Genomic DNA, 11,379 nt, shown 5'->3' with positions numbered 1-11,379 from the left:
TTCATAAGACAGTTGTTGGCAAGTCTCTTGATCTCAATGGAATAGTAACTTCCGCAGAAACAGCCACAGTAAACCCTAGCTTAGAATCCATCTATGCCTTGCAATTTAAGATGCTACACGATTCTTTGGGAGATGGAGAACAAAATACTATGGTGATGAAGGAGACAAATGGAGAATAACATCATCATGCCATTGTACAACAAGCATCATATGCTATTTAGCCAAGTCCTAGGGCATGTGCTTCTAGAACTGGCCAACCAATGCAACTTCAGCTTAATATACCTTTGAAGACACTAATCTAGCTATTACATGATCTTGTCACACATAATGTTACACCAGTGGAGATTCAGCAGGCCATGATTGAACAAGAGAAATTGAGGAAGAAGGTGATGATGAATCAACAGTTCAAAATTTCAAAGCAGCAGCAAGGGAACCTGATTTATCACCTAGGGCTGGTGATAAGAGTGGTAAGAAGGGAAAAAAGCAAGGTCAAAATAAAGTGATTCTTCAACCTAAAAGAATTTTTCTCAGAAGGGCAATTTCACAAACTAAATGATGATCAAAATACTGATTTGGAACATAAGGTCTGTGAACACACGTCAGGCCTTTCCTAAGGTGATTAACATGCAAAGAGAGCATAGTTTCTTTGTCATTGCATTGATGAAAATATTTCAGAATCAAAGGCACATACAAAGGTATAGAAGAAGGTTGAACATGGAGGCTGCCTTTTCAAATAGTAATGGGAAGATCTGGCTATTTTTTGGTGCTAATGTGGAATGAGAGTTGATCATGGAAACTGCACAACAGGTGACTGATAAGGTGTTTCATCATGTCGTTGGACAACATGTTATGATGACCTTTGTGTATGCAAAATGATCAGCTCTTGAGAGGCTAGAATTGTGGGTTAACTTGTACTTCTTCAGTTCAAGTGGTCCTGATGGATTCACTGGAACATTTTATCAAGAATGTTGGAATATTGTTGGTTATGATATTCACAATATGATACTGCATTTCTATGGAAGTGCAACACTGCCTAAGTCTATCACACACACCAACTTGGTACTGTTTCCTAAGAAACCTAAGGTGCAAACTTTCTCTAACCTTAAGCCTATAAGTTTGAGAAACTTCATCAACAAGGTAATTTCCAGGGTGATACATGATATATTGGAGAAGTTGTTACCTGCCTTGATATCACCTAACCAATCTGGCTTTGTGAAGAATAGGAGTATATTTGAAAACATCTTTCTTACACAAGAGATAATTACTGATATAAGGTTGAGAGCTAAGCCAGCCAATATTGTGATCAAGCTGGATATGGCCAAGGTATATGATAGGGTCTCTTAGAAGTACTTAATGCATGTTCTAAGAAAGATAGGGTTTGCTGAGCATTTCATCAACATGGTGTGGAACTTAGTGTCTAACAACTGGTACTTAGTTTTGGTAAATGGTCAGGCCTCAGGTTTTTTCAAATCCACAAGAGGAGTAAAACAAGGAGACCATCTGTCTCCTGCATTATTTATTTTGTCAGCAGAAGTGTTATCTAGATCCTTAAATAAACTTTAGAGGTTTTGGCATGCCTAAGTGGCCTGATCCACTAAATCATTTGGCATATGCAGACGACACTATCATATTTGCATCAGCACATCCAGACTCATTGAAGAAGGTGATGACAGTATTGAATAGTTATGAGAGGATTTTTGGCAGTTAATCAATAAAACTAAAAGCTCATACTATATGCATTCCAAGGATGCCAATTCTTTGGTTCAAGCAGTAGGAGAAGCTACAAGATTTGCTAAGGGGGAGTTTTCTTTTACATATTTAGGATGTCCTATCTTCTATACTAAAAGAAGGAAAGACTGCTATAATAATCTCATCAAGAAGGTGAAAGCCAAGCTACACTCTTATAAGGGGAAATTACTATCATTTGGAGGCAAGGTGTCACGCCCTAAAATCGAGGAGCGCGACCGGCGCTCAACCGAGAGAACCCGGCCGAGCAAGCTTGTTAGATTACCTTCTACCCAAACTCATCCATGAATAAAGAGTAGATGTGTTCCATTAATCAACACTAAAAAGATTTAATTAATAACTCTCATTTCATTCCCATTAGCAGCTTCATTCATAATTTCCAAAATATTACGCGTTTATAGAATTAATGAAAAATATGATTTCTAAATACCAACATTTCTAATTCAATTCCCAACATCAACCACAACCCACAACCTGTCTACGGAGACTCTAAGTACAATAAAAGAGTAATATGGAAATGCCGGCAACAAGGCCCTGGCTATACCTCAAAACACAGTACATGACAAACAAAAGATACATGACCCCAAAATGAAGTAGGGCTCACCAAATCAGCTGAAAAGAGTGTACTGCTATCACTGATCAATGTCGCATGTTGTAGAACCACCTGCATCCATTAAAGATGCAGCGCCCCCGGCAAAAGGGACGTTAGTACAATCGAATAGCACTAGTATGTATAGCTAAAAGTCCTCTTTTAAAATAGAATGCCCATATGATCTATACGTGGAACACATAATATAATGTAATTGTAACTAAACATGTACAAACAAGGACAACGAAAGTGGCACCTATTGTCTGCATTAATAATGTGTCTTATTATACCGTCCTTAGTATTCACATATCATATTATACACTTATGCATTTCGTAGACCGTCCATAGTGTTTATTCATACCGTATACCTATACTTCTCATACACAATGCACCTATGCGTTTCATAGACCGTTCACAAGATTTCATATCATAATATACCTATGTGTTTCATAGACCGTCCACAAGATTTCATAACACAATATACCTATGCGTTTCATAGACCGTCCACAGGATTTCATAACACAATATTCCTATGCGTTTCATAGACTGTCCATAGGGTTTCATAATACAATATTCCTATGCGTTTCATAGACCGTCCATAGGGTTTCATGACACAATATTCATATGCGTTCATAGACCGTCCATAGGGTGTCATAACACAATATTCCTATGCATTTCATAGATTGTCCTTAGGGTGTCATAACACAATATTCCTATGCATTTCATAGACCGTCCATAGGGTGTCATAACATAATATTCCTATGCGTTTCATAGACCGTCCATAGGGTTTCATAACACATTGGAAACAAAAGTACAAATACGTACATCTCATAACCTTTCACACCACATATCAGTTAATCTGTACTTTCAACCACTTACAACATTATTATTTTATTGGCTCTCTTGGCCATACATATGATTCTTTATTCATGACGTAATGGCCATATTTCATATTCCACACTTTCATTTCTTCCCTTTCATAGATCATCATCATAATTATCAACAAGTAGAATATTTCAGAAATCATAACTTTAAGTTCATTAGTAATGAAGGCTTTAAACACAATAGATTTCTTTCCAATAAATGGAGTAAAATGATTGGCAATCGAAGCACAAGTTAAAATCATACACAATTTCCACTCATGAATATGTAAGAATGCAAAACACATTGAAAAATACTTACAAAGCATAGCATTAGCTAAAACAACCACATATGGGCATCACTTGAGTTCATAAGCTCATTTCATAATCTTTCTCACATTATTTCATTTCATTGGCACCATTGACCAAAAGTATAACTTTCACTATTGGCACGTTGGACACACTTTATATCCCCAATTCTCTGATTTCACTTCCAACCATCTTTATAGGTTATCAACAATAAGACATTTCCAATCAAGACTTTAGGTACAGATATGAGCAATTAAGAGTCTTAAGAATATTGAGATTTTCTCACACAATTTGGCATACTAGCTTTCATTTGAAATATGATTCAAAGCCATAATATTTTAATACGCAACCCATACTTTGAACATATATCTTTCGATATAAGGCTCATTCGGGATAATCAAATTTATAGGGAATAACCCGAAAAATAGAAGTTAGGAATCTTGAGCCAATCATACTTGATCTTACGGAAATATTACGGAATTCGATTTTAAGAGAGAAAGTTTAGCCAACATACCTCAATTGAGCTTCCTTAAACTCTAAAATATTCTAGAATTCTTAGCAACTTCAATCTATTGTAGAAATATAACAAATCTATATATTAATATAAATAAGGGACATTGACAGCTGATGTGGCATTTCTCACATATCAGGAAATGTATTTATCTTTTTTGCTAGTTTTTGGCCTTTTCCATCTGATTTTAATTCAAAATACCAATTGTTAAATCGTAAAAATTAAGATCAGTTACAACTTCCTAATAATAAGGAAACAGAAAAGGCAACGTTTCAGAACTCTCTAAAAAAACATTTCAACCCTAATCTTCATGTCTTTTAAATTTTAATTTAATAAATAAAAGGGGAAGAGTAAGTGACCATTCTGCATTCATAACATTTTCTGTTAACGATGCAAGTATATAACCTTCGGAGAAAAGAAAATCTTTCGACAAAAAATGAGAAGAAATCAATAGAGCAAAAAATATTCAACCCAACTGCTTTGAATTTCAACGAGACTCAAAGCAGAGAAAGAATCAACGAAGGAGAAGTTAACCATGAGAAAGTTCCGAAGTTACAAAGATTTCTTCTTTTTCTCCTTTTCAGCGGGGCGCTAATTCTTTGCATAACAATAATTTTTGGAGCATCCTGCTGGTTTTCAGATACTTAAAGTGGTAAAAAGGTTTTTGCTGATCTTTAGAAGTACATAATCCTACAATTGCGAGGCTGCACTGCCAAATTACACTTCGTTCATACTCCTATAATTTTATTGCCATCACTAACGTACGTGTTTCTACCCCTTTTGGGAGAATTTTTCTTGCTGCTTCTAATATATGCTTTTATTTTTACTGCAATTTCTTTGTTTTTGGTTGTTAAACCCTAAACCTTGGTATTTTGCGTAAAATAGTAATTATTTCAATTGAAAGGATGTTTCTTTGTTTTAATCTCACTTAGTATGAGTTTTCTTAATTGAATGTTCCTACCTACGTTTTCCAAAATAGGCAGTAAGATTAAGGTAAATTTTTTTCCTCTCACGTTAGATTGAGGCCGGATATATTAAATTTAATCAAAGCAATATTCGATCAGTTTGGTTATTCATCTCCCGTAAATGGAGAGATACTTGAAATTTTTTTAAAATTGTTTTTTGACAAATGATATACTCGAAGGTGCCTTTCTTTTTCGTTGGCTCTTCTTTTATATGTTGGATATTTTGGGTATTTCTTTTGCAGATAATTATAGCAGTACAAGCCATTCTCATATACTAACTTTTTTGAGACACTTTCAAAGTGGTGCTGCTAAAAGAGAAACAGCCACACCACTGCCAGGATTACAATTATTAATGCAGGAGATGGCCCTAGACAACATCCAACATGGGTTTGTGAACTTCCTGAAAAATAATTAATTTTTTTACACAATAGTTAAATTTACAACTCATTTGTAGATAATTATCATAAGTATATTTGTATGCGTTAATGAAGCGAGCATAACTTTAATGATTCAAATTGGTGGTTGTACATTGGGTTAGCTTAAAACTAAATTAATTAATTAATTTATATCTCCTTCTAGATAATCATAAGTTCTTAATGGAGTATCATTTTTTAATCTAAATTGTAGCACAGTAATAAAAACATAGGATAGGATACCTTAAATAACATCCTCTTAGAAATATCAATTTGAATTTCTGTAACAGATTTCAACTGGAATTTGTTTTCCTGAGAGCAATTAGTAACTACTAGAAGTATATTGAATTTGTGCGGACTATTGATACAGAGGATAAGTGAATTTTGGAGGCTTTAGTCTTGAGGCTTTGTCAAGAAGATGGGAGTTGTTAAAAAGTGAAGGAGAAGGAAATAGCGGTTGAAACTTGAAGCATAAGTTGAGGAAGACGGGGAACGCACACCACGACACCGGTCACTGCTTCTGCCACTGCTGTGGTAGATACTGAGAATAATGAAATCATATTAGCCAAGATGAAAGAAGCGCCAGCAATAGCAACAGAAACACCAAAAACTTAGTAGGTGTTTGGACATAAGTATTGTGAAATTCCGGGAGAAAGTGATTTTTGTTTTTTAAGTGAATATGGTATTTAAAAATTAGAGTTGTGTTTGGACATTAATACAATTTGGAACTGTTTTTGAATTTTGTGCGTGATTTAAAGTGAAAATTTTAAAAAATAATTTTTTGAAGTTTTTCGTTTTTGAAGGACTTCGAAATTCAACTTCAAGTGAAAATTAAAAATTTCATGACCAAACACTCATTCCGGAAAAAATGAATTTGTTTTAGGGGCCAATGGGGCCTTAAATCAATGAACAAATTAGTTTGACTAGAGAACTTTTCATTCTCTATATGTCGACATCTTCTATGATCTTCTCTTTTTTTTGTGTGTGTCTTTTTTCTCTTTCACTTTGAAGACAAAAACTAGAACAATTATTTTTTATACTCAAGTTATTTCCTTTTTCTTCCTTCCCTACCCTTTGTAAGTTTGTGTGCAATATCGCAAATCGTTGATTCCTTCTAATTCCTAAAAACTTTTTCATTACTATATTATGATATATACTTTTTAAGAGTTTTAATTACATGTCAAGTAGTTAAGTATAATATAATATTATGGAAGAATCATTTCATTTAGATTTTAGATGAAGATGGAGCATTATATCTGTGAAGTTCTGACATGTTTCAAGTGAGTAAAAGCAATTTTAACTGATATATACTGTGAGTGTAAAAAAAATCATCATTAATGTAGTTTTGACAATTGTAGTGGATAATTTACCCATTGTAATAATTGATGGTTGAATAATATAAATTTTAATTAGTAAAGATTGATTTATTTTATATGGCATTACTTATTTAGCGATATCTTTATTTGTATTATAATCACGCGAAGCGCGGACAATTTAACTAGTTGAACCAAAATTAGGAGGATCATTATGGTTCTAGCTCATTTGAGCATTTTATAAAATACTAGGTGTGCATAAGGTTTCAAGGTCCTTTAATGGAGGATTCCATCATCCCACAACCCAATCTTTACAATTTTTAGCTCAACAATCTTCCTACACTCTTTGATAACACATACAAGAAAATAAACAACTCCCATACCCAAGCATTGTCTTGCTAATTTCTCATTCTTAGACAAAATTCAAAATTGAGGGTTATGGAAGAACACCTTCTCACTCTAGGACACTCTCTCTCACTCTAAAATATCAGATTTTTAGGACAAAATGACTTAACCCCTCTCAATACCCAGCCTTGGGGTTATTTAATGTGTTCCTACGTGCGCAGCCGCGGATTTGGACGCGCATTGGCCGCGCACCTGAGGAAGAAACTCTCACATATGCGCGGCCGCGGATTTGGCCGCGCATATGACATATGTCCAGTAAACTGGCCATAACCTTCTGTATACTTATCCAAATGACAAACGGTTTGATGCGTTGGAAGCTAGATTCAAAGGGCTGTAATTGGATAGGTATATCACCACCTAAGTCATTATATTGAGGGAGTTCTATTCATTTGAAGTTGGGTATTGTGCCAATTGAAACATCCTTTCCACTTAATGTGTCCAACTTGTTCCACACAAGTTCTTGCCATTCCCAAAACTCCTTAGTATGTTTCAACACACTTTAAACATACATTATCAATTCAAAATAATGTGGCTATATCCCATAGGTCTCCTTTAATACTCAAATACGTTATTCCCATATACTGTTGGCGCACTTTAAAAACTTAAATCATTAGGGAATTTTTACGGGTCCTTACACGAGGCAACACTTATCTCTGGTGTATTGCAAAGTATGCATGTACACATGCTATGTGTGCTTGATCAACCAAATAAAGTTATTGAACATTTGCACAAAATGTTTGCAAGATTCTTTTCGAGCACAAAAGAGGAAGGCAGAAGCAGGCATTGAGCTTCTTGGCAGAAGTTATGTTTGCCTAAGGATGAAAGGGGTCTACGGTTCAGATCTCTACATGATTTCTCTAAAGCTTTATTTGCTAAACTTTGGTGGAGATTCAGAACAACAAAATCATTCTGGTCTAACTTTATGTGGAACAAGTATTGTAAGAAAGAAATTCCTACAGTAGTGTAGTTTAGGGGAGGATCTCATGTCTGGAGACATATGTTGAATGCAAGGAAAGAGGTAGAACATGCGGTTCTTTGGGAGATGAAGAGTGGTACAACAAATGTATGACATGAAAACTGGACATGATTAGGGGCATTATATCATGTGGTACCACCTGATTTTCATATGAATGAGGACCTACAAGAGGAGTCGTTTGAGCACTTGTTCTTGACAAGTACTGTTGTCACAAGGGTATGGAAGACATTCATGAATGGTGCAAGGATCAATGGTCAACTGGTACATCTAGATCAGGTTATTAGGACATGGTGGAATGCTTCATGTTGTCCAAAACTTAAGCCTCTTTTCCAGGCAATGCCAGCAATTTTCACCTAGGAGTTGTGGAAGATGAGAAACACCAATAGGAATGAAGGATCAGTTTCAGTCAATAGGGTCATACATGGGATCAACAAGACAATATACTTCTTGGCAAAGGTGAGATACAGTTGGCTCACTCATATTCCATATATCTGGCCAGACATAGTAAGGTTTTTTGAGGAGTATAGGCTAGTGATTGTTACTAAACGAGTGACATGGCAATTGCCTTTTACTGGCTGGTACACGTGCAATACTGATGGGGCTTCAAGAGGCAATCTGGGTCCTAGTTCTTATGGTTTTTGTGTGAGAAATGAAGAAGGGGATCTGGTGTATGCAAAGTCACAACAACTGGAGGAAACAACCAACATTGTGGCTGAGACAAAGGCAATAGAAGAACGACTGTCCTATTGTGTAGCTCATGACCTACATCCTCTCCTATTGGAGACAAATTCATTGGGTATGTTGATACCCAATTTTTCCCTCATATTATATATATATATATATATATATATATATATATATATATATATATATATATATAGACACACACACACACACACACACAAATAGTATATTTGCATTATCATTTAGTTTATAAACCTATACAAGCTTTTTTCATAATTTTTCATAATTTTTAAAGGCTTTAAATCAATTTCTTTCTGCATTTTATTGTATAAATATCCAATAATTATCCTTCAAATTATTTTTATGATACTTTAATCATCCAAACTTATCATTTACACCAACATGTATGTTTTTAAAAATTTTAGTGCATTTTTTATAATTATATTTGCATTTTTAGGCTAATTGCACATTTTTGCAATAATAGTCCATATTCATGTATAATTACATTATTTATGCAAAAAATAACTTTTTATATTTTTATAATGTAAGTTATTATTTTTAATCATTTTAGTGCACAAATAATATTTTATTATTTATTAATTACTTTTATAAATTATTTTTTTTATTAAATATTAGGTAATTAAAAACTAGCCTAAGATCCTACATATTTTCGGACCAACAAAGGCCCAAAGCCTAATACACTAACCAAACAACCCCCAGCCCAAACCAAATTAACCCAACCCCTAACCCGGTCGCGACCCATTTCTAACAACCCGACCCAACTACACTTTAATCGTGGCTGTTGATCTCTGAGATCAACGACCGATATCAAACATTCCCCTTTAAACTAACCCAAACCCCAACCCTAATCCCATTCTCCCCCGTCCGCCACCCTAATATCCGTCATCTCCCTTCTCCCTCCAAAGAACCCTAGCCGCCGCCCCCTAAATCCTCTCATAATCCCATCTAATATGGGATTCTATGGCTACTACTTGCCATATATGACCTCCTTCGGGTATTTGTTACTCTCCTATACTGCTTGCCTAAACATGACAAGCATAGCTCCACAAGATCGAACCAAAATAAGTTCAAATCACTGATCTTTCTGCTATTCTGTCTATGTTCATCCTTTGTTCTATTATGAGTACGAATATTTGTGCACATTTTGTTAATTCTTACTTACCCTAAAACTAGGGTTTACAGATCTCTTCAAATCGAACCAAAATTGGTTCGATTCTCTGATTTTGAGTATTTTTTGTGTCTATATTCGTCCTATGCTACCGTTTCTGTGTATATTCTGTTGATATTTGTTTTTCCTAAAAAAACTAGGGTTTACCGGCTTATTCTCCTAATTTGATTTTAAATTGATTTATGTGTTCTTCTTTCCTTTTATGGTCTGATTGTTTGTATTTTCTTACTTATGTGCTGATTTTTACCACTATATAAACCCATTCCCTTTCCTCTTTTTGGACAGATGAAAGTCACTAAAAACTCTCACTAAAAATTGAGGTTTCTACTCTGTATTTGTTTACTATTCTGTTCTGTTTGGCTCTTGGCCGGCTGAAAGCCAAGGCCACCGGATTTCTACTTTTCTGACCATCTCTTGGGTGTGAGCACTGCCCTGGGTTCTCGAAACCCTTGGGAACATGACACGTTTGAGACTCTGATTCCTTACTGCTATTCTTTTTTTGTTTATTGAACAATCACTGGTTAGTTTCTAAACCCTCACAATGTTTATTCTCTTATGTTAGCATATTCTTTGAAACTGCACGACTTAATGTATTCCCTTGACTCTCTTTATGTGTGATTCTGCCTATAATTGCTAGTCTAATAATGTCTTTGCACCTAACTTAGTTAATTTAGATAGAATGAAGCATGATTAGATTAGTATTGTTGATAATTCAAATGTTATGTTTTGACTATATGGTCTAATCCATGTTTCTCTTCCTAATTCTGAACTTCTAATGGAAATTGATGTTATTAACCTGCCCCCATTTTGTTTAAGACCTTACTCCGAATGTTGTATGCTCCTATGACTATTGTTGCCACTATATGTGTTCTTGCCATGACCAATCTGTACCCCTAATGACTTGTGATCTTTTAAAACTAATCTCCTTTGATTAATACCCTCTATGATACCTGATCCTGTTTGTGTTATACTATCTAAACCTGAGTTAGTATAATCTGATCCATTAAGTCATAAACTGGTTGCATTACTTGGTTTTACTAGCCTAATGCCCTTGCCTGCTAACTTTGCAATCCTAAAATATTTGTCTCTTAGCACATGTCACCCTGCCCAATGTGTTAATTTGCTTTTGGAGTTCATTATGTGATTATCCTATAGTGTTTGCAAATGCTTTTCCAAATTTATTATCTTTATTATTTGTTTCTAATTCTGGAGCTGGCTGAAAGCCAAAGCCCTTCCCCCTAAGTCTCCTCTATCAACCTCCCTAGTGTGAGCGCTGCCCTGGGTTCTTAAAGCCCTTGGGAACTCTAACACACTAGGGTCCTGGTTCTTTGCCACTTTTCCTAATTGCTCAACTTTGCTCCCTTTTTACCTACTGGATAAACCAGTTGGCTTGTGTAAATGGTTGTTCACCTAGGACTT

General features: G+C 35.0%; 1 long non-coding RNA gene across 1 annotated transcript; it reads left to right on the top strand.

The window, feature by feature from the left end:
* The first annotated feature begins 4,404 nt into the window (after window positions 1-4,404).
* On the top strand, window positions 4,405-6,090 carry LOC142168402 (uncharacterized). The gene is made up of 3 exons (XR_012698270.1): window positions 4,405-4,776; window positions 5,223-5,367; window positions 5,784-6,090. It is a non-coding gene; the product is annotated as an uncharacterized LOC142168402 (long non-coding RNA).
* Window positions 6,091-11,379: the final 5,289 nt, after the last annotated feature.

The sequence above is a fragment of the Nicotiana tabacum genome, chromosome 13, assembly GCF_000715075.1.
Source record: "Nicotiana tabacum cultivar K326 chromosome 13, ASM71507v2, whole genome shotgun sequence".
Classification (NCBI taxonomy): Eukaryota; Viridiplantae; Streptophyta; class Magnoliopsida; order Solanales; family Solanaceae; genus Nicotiana; species Nicotiana tabacum.
The sequence above is the reverse complement of the archived record's forward strand: the minus strand, read 5'-3'. Positions and strand labels throughout refer to the sequence as shown.